Below are 13763 nucleotides of genomic sequence, written 5' to 3' on the forward strand. Positions count from 1 at the left end.
TGTTTCTGTATTTGATTCTTTAGTTCAGGTGCTATGAGTTTAGAGATTTCTTTTTTCATTTCAGGCACTAATTTTGCTTTGAGTTCCTTTAAACCTTTCTGTAGTTGCTTATTTACTTCCAACACTATTAATTCACGTATTTCAGCTAAGCTAGTGTCCACTGCATTTGTTCTGGTTGGGCATTGTGTTTCCTCCATATGTTTCTGCATTTGATTCTTATGTTCAGCTGCTATAAATTCAGAGTTTTCTTTTTTTTTAATTCCAGAAATTAATTCTTCTCTGAGTTCCTCTATATCTTTCTGATGTTGTTTATTTACTTCTGACTCTATTGATTCATTTATTTCAGCTGAGCTAGTGTCCTCTACACTTGTTATGGGTAGGCTTGAGACCTGAGATTGCGTTTTTCTCCTTGTCTTTATCATTTCATTTAACACTGACCTGTGGCCTTTGGTGTAGAGCTTTGGTGCAATTATGTTATCACTTAATGAAATTCAGGTACTGATATACCAAATTCTAGTTCATGCACTTGTGCCTGGCTTGGGTTAGGCTACTGTGCCCAGCTCCTTACTGTTGTGGCCCTTGGAGGTGGGCCTGCTGTATACCCCTGGTAAGATGATCTGTTCCTGGATTAGCTGTATGGTTTTGACCCTAGTCTCACTGTGGGGACTTTAGCTGCAAGGTTTTACCTCAAGCCTGTATGCTAGGTCTGGGCTGAGTCTGGAGGGGTATGAGGAGCAGGGGTGAGAGAGCCCATAAGCTCTCCCATACACTCACCAGTGTTATGTTTTGGTGGGTCTGCAGGATTCCAAAGAGCGCATCAAAAGTTCTTACTCAGATGGCAGGCTGCGCTGGGTCTGGCCAGCCAGGGAAGGTCCGAATAATGAGGGCAAAGGACTCTTACATGGTGGGCTTGAGCATGGAGCAGCAGGTGGGTGCAGGACAGAGCAGAAGCTCTCCCCCATACTTGTAGGGCCTGGGGTTGGTCAGATATGGAGGGCTCAAGGCGCGGCGTAAGTTCTCACTCAAAGGGCAGGCTGCACTGGGTCTGGCAGGCTGCGCTGGTTCTGGCTGGGTGGGAGAGGTCTGGAGAACTCGGGGAAGTGCTTCTCTCATGTAGTGGGCCTGGGCCTGGAGCGGCAGGCTGATGCAGGACAGAGCAGAAGCTCTCCCCCACACTCACCGGGCCTGGGGTTGGTCAGATATCTACGTGCTTTCTAGAAGTACTTTTATTTAGTTCTGATAAAAGCAATAGACTTGGCTTTTCATTTGTGTCTGAAGACTTTCTTCATCCTTAAATGCTCACTAGATGTCCAAGGTCTGGTCTCCTAATTTGCAGCCATAAGGAGAAGTTTGAAGACATTTCAGAACCATTGAGATGTGAAACTACGGCCATCAGCAACTTCTTATCAGTCATCTGATTCTATAGGAAAATTAATCTCTGCTTTTTAAGACTTTATATTATTTCAACCAAAAGCATTTCTAATGGATGCTGGTTCTGGGTGTGTTTTAGTTGTTTCTGAAAATAATGATCTGCCTGTAATTTGTTAGTGTTGTGTAGAAATAGTGGCATTTATACTGCCCACTGGACCTGCAGTTAATTGCTTTATTTTAACAGTGTCGCTGTACATTGGTAACTCCTTGAGAAGTTGATCCACATCAGTCAGCCAATCCCATATGGCAGCATCATTCCTCTTCTCTCTGTGCTCTACGCCTTGTGGAACTCACTGCACTGTTTCCCCCATCTCATCCTAACCGTTGAGATTGCTAAGTGCTGGAAGAGCCTCTCTTTCACCTTTAGAGCACTGGGAAATTTGGGCAACCACTGAACATCACATAACCATCACATATAGGTATCGCACCCTGCACCAGCTCTTCCCTGCTGTGATGGAAATCAGGCCAAAAACTGAACTCCATGGGCTAAGAAGACTCTTAGGCTTCAAGAAGATTCCTCAGACTCATAATGGACAGCATAGTGATTTCTGGTTTCAAGTGTGCATTTTAGATGTCCAGTTCCTATAAAATTGTAATTTCCATGCTTCTACCTCCAAATGATCCTTGATATTGTGCTTCACTTTTTATCACAACAAATGTGAGACTGTAGATGTGAAAATTCTCACTATCTTAGTTGTTCATTGGTTGAAGCTCAGGTTCAAGTGTGCTAGACCTCACTCTGTCTATAGAGAGAATTAAACAATTGTGTCTATTGCCCTTCTCCTACCAGCTACATGACAGACTTGCACAATGCCACTCCATTTCCAGTGTGCTATTGCTAGCATCTCCTCTAAAGGCCTGAGACAGCAGCAGGCCTGCCATGACCTTGGGGCCAAGGCCGTGTGCCGGCTTTAGCTTCAGGTAGCCAAGGATACGTAATGTCCACGCAACTGAGAAACATCTCATTTTAGGTATTTTGTGATGGAGGGTATTTGTCTACTTTCTTCATTTTCTCATCCATAGACACATGTACGTAGACACACACTTGCATCCACATTGCTCACGTGCAGGTGTTGCATCAATTAAAATCATGGCTGTTTCGATTTTGCTGGAGTTTGCTAAGCAAGAGTTTCACGTCCACTTGTTTCTCCAATATTTGCTAGTCAGTTCTTTCACTCATAAATCAGGCAAGCTATACACAGGAACTTTGAATGACAGAAAAAGAAACAAAAAACATAGACATTTATTTATTTGTTTACTTGTGTTTCATTTTAAAGGAGAATTGGTGGATTTTTTTGAAATTGAGATTATGGTATCGTACTTGGACAATATCAATAACTTGAAAAGCATTTCTTCATAGCTTCTACCACTTTCAAACTCCTTATAAAACATTATTCAAACATTATTCTCCTGGATAAATACCAGGAGATTATAACACATTGAAAGTTCAAATAAATAAACAACCACCGGCATTTTCTGGTCATTTATCTGAGCATGATACATGTCCTTCAATAACAAATTAAGGAAAATAGCAGGAATCTTTTGTACTGAATTTATAAAGGCTTCATTTTTCTTCACTATATAAAACAAGTATTAAACAAGTCTACAAAATGCAAATCATATCAAGCCTATTCAAATATTCCTTAGTTAACAATGATGAGTAAATGTCTCATGTTTAGAGGTGCTGGATATGACACACTGGTCGCAAAGGAGTAGTATTTTTAATTTTTTCCCACTTAACAATGTAAAAATTGTTTGCCAATTATTCTGTTTCTTTGTTTGAGGTTATTATATTTTCTAGATTTAGTTATATTATTAACAGAGTATTATGTTGAACGCTTGTGTTAGTCTATCCGACCTTTGTCCACAAACCCATGAAAAGGAGAAGAGTCCTGAGGTTTGCTGACAACAAAGCCAATAAATGACAAAGTATGTGTTTTCAGGGTCACTCTGACACAGTGGCTCATGAGTCATAAAGTGGCTTTCCAAGTCTTTGCCTTAGTCCCCCTATTCTTAGCCATGTAGCTGACTCCATCATTGAGAAGCTGGTCACTGATGATGTGGTGGAAGAATGTGTGCTCACCTCATTTCTACTGTCTTAAATCTTAGTCTGACACATTCATTTCTTTCCTTAAATACTTTGAGCCTTTCACTCCTCTGAAATAGGGTGATACTATGAGTCTCTAGTCTTGTATTCAGGTCATTTCTGATACCAGGGAAGTGCGCCGTGTATTCTAAGGGAGACTGCAGCTGTGGGCCACCGTGATTAATGGGAAGATTTGGTATCATCTAAGTGAATTTTGATTTCTTCATTATTTTGCTTAAATCAGAGATGATTAGTGTAATAGACTTGTAAATGTTCTCCTTGATCTACCTGATTTATATACATGAAATACAAGCGCAAAACTGATGAGGCAAGTATATAAAAAGAAAATGCTGAACACAAGAGATCAGGTTTAATCTTGCCTAAAAATCCACAAAAGCAGAATAATCAAACTTGCCTCCTGCTTAGCTCCTCCACATCCATCCTATCTGCTTTTCACAGTTTTAGCCTGAATCTGGCCAATGATGATTTTTTAAGGTGTGAACTATGAATTCAAATCTGGTAATAATTGTTCACTAATACCGTTATACATTCTGACATGTGTCTACTTAAAACTACAGGTGCTTACAAATTCTTGCATGCACAGAATACAAGGTTAATGAAATGGGTTTTTAAAGGGTATTTTATGCTATCGCCCCTCTAAGAAAGCATCTCATGAAAGCTCTATGCATTTTACTTCTTTGACTTTGCCTTCTTTCTGCTGGTCCTGAGAGACCAGTGAAGCAGCTGTGTACTGCCCCAGTGTCAGGGAGAAAACTGACAATGCTCCCAGATCTGATCATTGTCTCTGTCTTAAGAGCACCTCCTGGCTTCCATTCCTTCTCACATCACTTGTACTAGATTAAAATAGTACTAGCCATTGGGCCATTATGGTTCGCCTCTGGAACATCTGCATTCTCCATGTATGGAAGGTGATTGAAGCATGGGGCGAGCCATGCTTGACTTGCTGTTTGGAGGTGGGGCCAGATGGAAGCAGCGCTTTTGGAGCCTGCCCAGCATGAGTACGTGTGTATCTCCCTCTGCATCTCCTCCCATCTCTCTCAGTTTCATGACCACCATGATGTGATCGGCTTCCTCGCTGCAGGCCACCCTGCCATGCTCTCTCTGCATTGAAATCCACTAACCGTTGGTGGAAACTTCTGAAAGCATGATCGGAAATGCAGCCCTCCCCTTTTACACCGTGGGTGCTGGGTGCTGTGTCTCTGTGACGAGCAGGCAGATGACAGATGTTCTTTGGCCCGTTCATTTGATTTTTAATTAGTATATATGATAATTTACTTTGTAAGGTCTTACGAGGTAAATAAATGAATCTGATACTGGCAAATGAAAGGCAGATAGAGGAAACAGGAAGAAATTATTGAAATGCACTATGTACTCATACCAATTGCCTGTAATGAGTGTAATCATTGCATACAACAAACATGTATTAAAAATAAAAGATAAATAGTACGCAGACTAGAAGTGAGAAACACATACAGGACAGCAGTAAGCAGCAGCAGGTGTGGAACTGAAAACTAAGGTGTTTTGTAGGAGCAGAATATTTCCTTTCTGTCTACTTATAGACACCAGGAAGGCTTCCTAGGAGAGTTGATGGGTAACATGAGATTTGAGAGATGAATAAGGATTTACGATAGCCAAGAAGAACAGAAAGAAATTCCACACATGCAGACACAGACATTGTGTCCTTGAGGAAGAGCAAGGTCTTTGGAAGAGCTGATGTGATAAGAGTACAGAGGCAAGAAAGGAGAAAGAATGAGAAGCAGAGGGCAGATCTGAAGCACCTTAGATGACACAGAAATTAAACTTTATTCTATGCGGAATTAGTGTCCCTGGGAGAGTTTAAATAAGACATTTATATGACCATTAACTTTGAACTTAATTTAATTTTAATATTATTTTAACTGACAAACAAAAATAGTATATGGTATATTCAAATTTTGAAACTAGTATATGGCAACTTTGTGTCTTGGAATGTGTATGCATCGTGGGGCGGTTCAATGAAAGCTGACGGCATCACTTCTCATGTGTGGGATGCTCATAGTGAGAACGTGTGAAATCTACTCTTTTAGCAATTTTTAAGTGTAAAGCATAATGTTGTTAACCATCCCCACACTCTATGAACAATGTCATGCAGTTCTTCCTCATAACAGACTGAAGTGTTATGTCACTTGGCCGGCATCTTCCCCATGCCCCCACTTCCATAACTTCATCAGTCACTGGTGAAGACTGTTCTCAGTGAGAGTTAGGCTGTGATGGCGAATTGGCTGTGGAAGTGGCAGAGTGGAAGGTGGGGAGACAGCGGGTGAAGCCACCCAAGGAAAGACACAGGGTGAGGAACACCCTGGGTGCTCCGTTTGCCCTAGCAGAGCATTTGCTTTGCTCTCTCTCTCTCTCTCTCTCTCTCTCTCTCTCTCTCTCTCTCTCTCTCTTTCTTCTTCTCATTTTCTGACAGGTTTCCTTCCTCAAATATCTAAAAGTTCGCTGTGAAAGAAAGTAGGAAATACAGTTTCTGGGGCTCAGTTCTCTGCAATATACAGCTGAGCAAAAGAAATGAGATGGAAGTAAAGAGATGACTGGCTGACACACATGTGTGCTTATTTATCCTAGGTAAAGTGGTACATTACACACATTAGAATAGGCTTAAAGAATCATATGATTTCCAGACATAGAATATGCATTCCCCTTCCAGACATTGTCAGTCAGGTCTTGTCATGCAAGTGTAATTATTTTATCTACATTCATCATTTATTTGTGTTGGGACTTTAGGCATCAAAATTTCAAAATATTTTATAGAAAAATTCCTGTGAGTTTCAATTCCTGTGAGCTTCAAAATCTGGATTTAGGTAATCACTTATAAATTATTTTATTTTCTGAATCGTCCAATCCAGGTTTTATTCACATAGTCCTCATATCAACAATATTACCTGGACCCATCCATATTTTATAAGTTCTGAAGGCTACACATTCCCTTTTCCCCTGCACATCTAGCTTAAGTCTCTACAGATGGTGTATTGGATAAATACTGTTTGATAATGAACTACTAAAAAAATAGTTTGCAAAATTGTAGTTTATTTCATGTGTCCATTTGCTTTTGTTTTCACAGCAGTTCTCAGTAGCCCCAAAAGATTTTTGATTTGAAGATTTCTAGCATTAGGTTAATTTGTGATAAGACATACTTTCCCTTCACTGAACCATACTTACTTTTAAATTACATAAAATAGCTTTATTCATTTTGCTGTTAATTGCAGAACTCCTGATAACATGCCAACGATAATAGTGTTCACCACTTTTGATCAGCACTCTGCTATAGAAACTTGCTTGGGCTCTTGCCAAGAAGAGAAAAACTTATTAAGGGGATTACACCACATTTGTTGTATGTCAAGTACCAAACTGTGCTGAGATCAGAGAGTGATAATGTCATGATTCATCTCGCAATTCAGAAATAAAGAAACTCTCAAATGCATCATGACTGCGAAAACTTCTCCTTATCCATCTATTTTTTGTCAGTATTTTAGCATCTCATCCGAAACTAGATTAGCCAAACAATTTTATAACTTTCATTTCTACCTGAAAGTAAGGGTAATAGATCCAGAATCACAGATTCTGGAAGGAATCAGGCAGAAAACTTAGAGTGAAAGGTTCAGTAGGCACACAGGAGAAGACAGACCATGTGAGAATAAATCCTTCTTAGCATGGTTCAGTACTGCATTTCTGCTGGTCTATGGAAATAAGCTGTTATTGCTTTAATTTGTTTTGTCTCCTTTTTCCTATATTTGTACTTTTTTCTCTTTTTGATTTCTTACACATTTTTCTTTCTTCTTCCAATTTTATATGCATATAGCTGGTAATAAGAGTAACTGGTTGGAAAACAACACCATGTATTACAAGAAGCACTATGAAATTCATATTATTTTGTTAAGTGAAATTCTGCATCACTTATAATTTTTAACTGTGACTCTGCTATATATGGTTGCTGTTGTTATGAGATACATTTCTTCTATATTTGTTTTGTTGATAGCTGTAATCATTTAAGGAATGCAACTTTATCAACTTTTTTTCTGCATCTATTGAAAAAATTGTATGACTCTTATTTGTCATCTATTGACTTATATCTATTGAATTTCCCTAGTATCTCTGAGATGAGTCACATTTGATTTTGGTATTGTCTAGGTTACTTTTCTCTCATTATTGGGACAAACTATCTGACCTCCTCAGTTAACGAAGGAAAGGTTTATTTAGCTCACAGTTAGTGGTGGTTTCAGTCTGTACTCAGTTGTTTCCAAGGCAGACTAGCACATTGTCAAAGGCAGTGGAAAAAGAGCAAAATAGCAACAGGAAAAAAGGAGGAACAGCAATGGAAAGAGAGGTAAGCCTCTCTCCTTCCTTTTATTGTATTCAGACTATGTGCCACAGGGCACTCACACCCGTAATCTCAACATAGGATCATGAATCAATCACAAACTCTAGAAGCCCAATGCCCCAGTGACTGCATGAGGCTTTGGGGGGACAACTAGACACAAACCCTGACAGTGAATGAATTTTTCATGTGCTCCAAATTTGTCTTATTAGTATTCATTACTGTGGATTTTGAAATTTTGTACTCAACTAGGGTATTTACTATAGAATATTTTTGTGGGATTATTGTTTGGCTTTCCTATCAGGGTAATCCTGGACTTACTCAAAATATTAGTTTGAAAGTACTCTTTCCTTATTAATGTTTTCAAAGAAGTTGAGATGAATGAGATTTAGTTCTTTAAGTGCTGGTGGAAAAATCAGCAAGGATTTCTGATCCTGAACTTTTCTTTGAGATTATTATTCTTTCAATCTCTTCACTCATAGTAGTCACCTTTTGTTTTCTATTTCATCTTAATTGAGTTTTGGTGGATTGAAAAATGTCAAGAAATGTATCTGTTTCTTCTAGGTTGAGCCACCTGTTGAGGCATAATTATTTTTTAGTAGCTTATGATTTGTTGTTGTGTTGCTATTAGTCATAATTTCTTTTTCTTTTCTGATAGTATTTACTTTTAATTTGTTCTCTTTATCATATTCTAGCAAGAAGTTATCTTTTTCAAAAGAATCTTCTAAGTTTTGTTACATTTTCCTTTTTTTCTCTAGTCCTCATTTCATTTTCTCTGTGATTCATTATTTCCCTCTTTGTACAAATTTTGGGCTTAGTTTGTTCTGTTTTCTTAGTTCATTGACACACAATATTAGATTGTTTATTTGAGAACTCTTTTCTTTGATGTAGATACCTATGATCTGGAAAGTATGAATATAAAACTATTTGCACTGTTATATAGGGTTGGGTATGCTGTATTACCATTTTCATTTGTTTTGAGACATTTTTTAAAAGCTATTTTTATTTCTTTATTGACCCCATGATTTCTAGGGAGTTTGTTATTTAATTTTCTTATGCTTATGAATCTTCTGAAATTTTTTCTTGTTTTCTAGATTTATGTCATTGTAGTAAAAAGAAAAACAAGATAGCAAACATGATTCTATAGACCTGTTGAGGCTTGTCTTGTCGCTTAAGCCATGATCTATCCAGGAAAAAGTTTTGTGTGCTGTGGAGAATGCATGTTCCACATCTGTGAGCTGAAGCATTCTGAATCTGTTCATCAGAGGGACTTGATCCCGACAAGAACTGAAGGCTTGAGTTGCCTTATCGACTTTCAGTCTGGTGTTGTCCACTGCAGTAAATGGGGAGCTGAATCCCCTTCTGATAGTGCATCATACACTCTCTCCTCTAGGAGCCACTAATATTTGATGCACATAGTATGTGCTTTTATTTGGTTGTACAAATATTTACATTGCTATAAACATTTTCTAAATTAAAACTGTTCTCATTATGTAATGGCTTCCTTTATCACTTTGTATAACTCTTGACTTAAACTCTATGCATCTGAGATTATACATACCTCCTCCTACCTCTGCTGTTTCCGTTGGAGTACAACACTCCTTTCATTTCTTCATTGCTTTGGCCTGTGTGTATTTTAAAAGATGAAGTGAGTCCTTTGGAGGTAGCATATATTTGAATTTCTATCTTTTACATATTCAAGTACTCTTCTGATAGGAGCAGTCAATCCATTTTAAATTTAAGGAAATTATTGATAGTCAAAGACTTCATATTTTATCATTTTCTTACTTCATTGTTGTTCCTTGGATTGTCTTTCCTTTTTTATGCTGTTCCTTTAAATAATAGATTATTTGCTAGGGATGTTCTTTAATTCCTTGCTTTTTTGTGTAAATAGTGGTTTTGTTTTGTGTTTAAAGCAAGGCTTACAAAAATAAGATGGTTATAATCGTTTATTTTAAGCTGATGATGACTTCACTGTTATTGCAAAAATAACGAATGATGCAAAACAAAAGATAAAGCTATGTTTTCCCAACTCCCCACAAACTTTACTGTTTGATAACACAATTTATATCTTCCTGCAGTCCCTACCCCTTATTGTAGCTACTATTATTCTTGTAGCTTTATTCTAAATATTCATAGTAAAAATTAAAGTGATTTACACATAACCATACAATATTAAAGCATTTTGCAAGACTGTATACTTCTTTTTACCAATGAAAAAGGTATTTTCATGGTGCTCACTAGCATCATTTTCCAGAAATTTAAAGAACTGCCTTTAGCTTTTAATGTAAGATAGTTCTGGTAACCAACCTCCCTCAGCTTTTGTTTATTCTGGAAAGTCTTCACATTTCTACACTGAAGAACAGGCTTATGCAACCTTCATGGTGGGCAGGGTCTCCTTCAGCACCTCATAAACGTCACCACTCTGCCCTGTCTGTAAGGCCTCTGCGGGCCACCTGGCCACACCCTGGGGACACAGTTGCTTCTTGGTTCTTGTGCTCTTTGCCTTTAATTGTGAAAAATTAGACAATAATATCATAATATGCCTTGGGGTGGATTTACTTGGATTAAGTATATTTGGAGACCTTTGACCTTGCTGTCTAGATATTTACATATTCCTCCAGATTTGGAAGAGTTTTCACTACTATTTCTACATATAATTCCTCTGCATTTTCATTCTGTTCTATTTCTTGTATTTCTATGACTTGGAAATTTGATCCTTTGATGCTGTATCATCATTTCCATCAGTTTTCTTGGTTCCTTTGCAGTCCTTTTTGTCCTCTGAGTGTATGTCGCTAAATAACCTGCCTTTGAGTTACAGACTTTCTCTTCAGGTGACTGATTCTATTTTTGATGTTCTCTATTATATTTTTAATTTATTACTTTTTTTCAGCTGTGGAATTTCTGTAACATTATTATCTCTCCATTAAATTTTTCATTCTTCTCATCTGTTGTTTTATTTATTTTGTAGAGTCAATTCTCTTTATATTTTTAAGTTTTCTGAGCTCTCTTAAAAGTTACATTAAATTCCTCATCAGCCAATCTTTTATTACCATTTCTTTAGAGTAACTGACTAGCACTTCATGCTGTTCCTTTGGTGCTGTATGTATTTCTGATTGTTCTTCACTTTTGAGCACTGTCTATACATCTATGCACTTGAAGAAGTAAATATGTGTTCCAAGATTTGTCTAGAAAAATCTGTCACCAGTCACCCATCTGGAGATTCTAGGCAGGCTTTCTGGTATAGACCCTAAGATCAGGGCCACTGTCCCCAGCATTACACTGCACTGTTCTTGAAGCATTCTGTTGCTTAAGTTTACTAATAGTTTTCTGGAATCCTGGACAGATTGTATTTATTATTATTATTATTATTATTATTATTATTATTACTATTATTATTGCATTTAGTACAGGATCTCACTACACAGCTTGGACTCATAGTGATCCTCCTGTTTTGATCCTCCCCAGCTCTGGGATTACAGGTAAGCATCACCACGCCTGATCTCAGTGGTTGGCTCAGCGTGCCCTGGGGTGGGGCCGGCATGTCAGGTGGTGCCAGGGGTTGAACCCTGATCCCTGTGCTTGCCTAAGCAGGTGCTTAGGCCACTGAGCTATCTCACTGGCCCTCTGATTTATTTTAAATGAGCATATATTACTATTATAATCCAGAAACATTCTCACATTGAACACTCCTGACAGAGTGTGATGTGTAGGTACATAGAAAAAGGGAACCTGACAAGATCCAGATGTTAGACGAACACATGTAACATGAATTGAATTTCAAGCAAAAGTATTCTTCTTCATATTTAAATGCATTATACGCACTAGAATGGGTCAGAGTTGAGTGGAACTCTTGTTTTTAACTTTGTGTGCCAGTCAGCCAAATCTCCTGAAAAGATGATGAGAGAGGGAGTAAAAGACAGAACGAGAGGTGGAAATGGGAGAAGTCATGGACATTCTCAGTTGCCTTCTAATATTGTTTTGCAAAATTCAAGCACATCCTGCCTTGTGACACATCCCCTGATCTGTCTCTAAGTAGGTGGCACTTCACCATTGTACTCTAGCTCATTCTAAATTAAAGTTTTGACATGGACCAGTGGAAAATAAAAGCATTATTTATTTTTGCATGCTTCCAAGTTTTGCTTTTCAAGATTGATTTCTTATTTATTTTCTGTCTTCTTGGAAAGTAGGAGTTTAGCCAGCAGATGGATGTTTTCTATAATGAACATGAGCTACACAATCACTGTTGCCTCTAATGGAGCAAAATCAGTTTTTTCCTTGCTTCACCGTTACCTGCGTTGCCTGGACAGGAAAGAAACTGTGGATGGGAGTTCCCCTGCTTGTTGAAAACTGAATCTCAGATTGTCTTCACCATTTCCCTTGCTCAGTAATTCACAAACTTTATTTCAGCACCAGGAGCTAGCTTTCTTTCTTTCTTTCTTTCTTTCTTTTTCTTTCTTTCTTTCTTCTTTTTTCTTTTGCCACAGAAGAAATACAATCGCAGCATCACCCAGACACTTCATATAAATGCAGCATAGCCCCGTTCAAGTAGAGGTCTGAGACTTCCTTCTGTTGCTTCAGGTGACTTTAAGGGCCATCTTCGAGTCCTCGCATGCCTTCAGGTGAATTTAATGACTGCTGAGCTCTTCCAAACTCCGCATTCTACAGATATTGAAACTGAGCCCCAGAAAGGCTATGACTCATATTATACTGTCAAGTTAATGTGCAGCCAAACCACCTCTTCAATGTTTAATAGTGATGATGAGTGGGTTCTTAATGACCTTATCCAGTTTGTGGATGAGTTTTGCCATCTGTTTCATCTATCCTTCTATGAGGCTGCCTGCCCTCTGGCTATGTCACACTCATTAATAGCTCCATCAGAGGTCCAGTAAAGGGATAAGGCGATGGAAAACTCAAATCCCTTATTAGATCTTTTCTAGAGGAAGAAAGATTGCAACTAATGAATATGGCGAGATTAGATGTCAACTCTGCCAGGGCTGGGAGAGCTGTCATTCCTATTCCTGCTCAGTGTAAATACTTTGCTCCACAGTCCTGATGTTGGCCAGCCTTGTCTCCTGACCACACTTTGAACTTAGAATCCTTCTTGCTCAAAACAAAGATGGAGTTTAATATCCAACTCAAGCTGAGGCTAGAGACTTGCCACTTGTATCTTCTAATTTAAAAATCTTATAGTTTCAACATCTCTTCTCTGTAGCTGCCCCTTCTGAATTTTGATACAAACAGTTCTTGTTGTTATTGTTGTGCTGCCCATGAAGATTTGTAGTAAGCAAAGGTTTTGGTTTAGACCTTTTCTCATGACTTGGCCTTCATCATCAGCTTTGGGTTCTCCTGTGGGGACTGATCTTCCTTAAAGGAATGGACTTCTGGTGCGTGGTACATGGCTAGTCACCCAACCTACTGCAAGGCACGATGTACTCCGTGATGCCTCACTTTGGCAGAATTGCTGAGTCTGCTGATACCAAATTAAGAATAGTAGCACTGACTTGTAGGTATCAGTAGAGGCTCCACACATTTAGTATTGATACTGTGATTTTGGAGAGGTACTAGTAATCAAACTGAAGAACTTGTGCTTGCTGGGCCGGCTACATACTTGCCTGGCAGGCCTTGTGCTGCTGAACTAGACCCTTCGCCCTCAGCATTGTTAATTAGAAACGTCAACTTCAACTGCGGGTAGGTCCTAGACTACTACTTTTTAGTACGTACTAAGACACAATTAAAAAGAAAGATATTTAATGATATTGAGTGCTGGTCATGTGCAAAGCATTGTTATAGGCCCTTTTAAAAATATGTTCCCCAATTAAAATCACTTCTTCTCTCCCTTAAATTTATATTTACATATATATATATATA

The sequence above is a fragment of the Octodon degus genome, unplaced genomic scaffold, assembly GCF_000260255.1.
Source record: "Octodon degus isolate 3935 unplaced genomic scaffold, OctDeg1.0 scaffold00044, whole genome shotgun sequence".
Taxonomy (NCBI): domain Eukaryota; kingdom Metazoa; phylum Chordata; class Mammalia; order Rodentia; family Octodontidae; genus Octodon; species Octodon degus.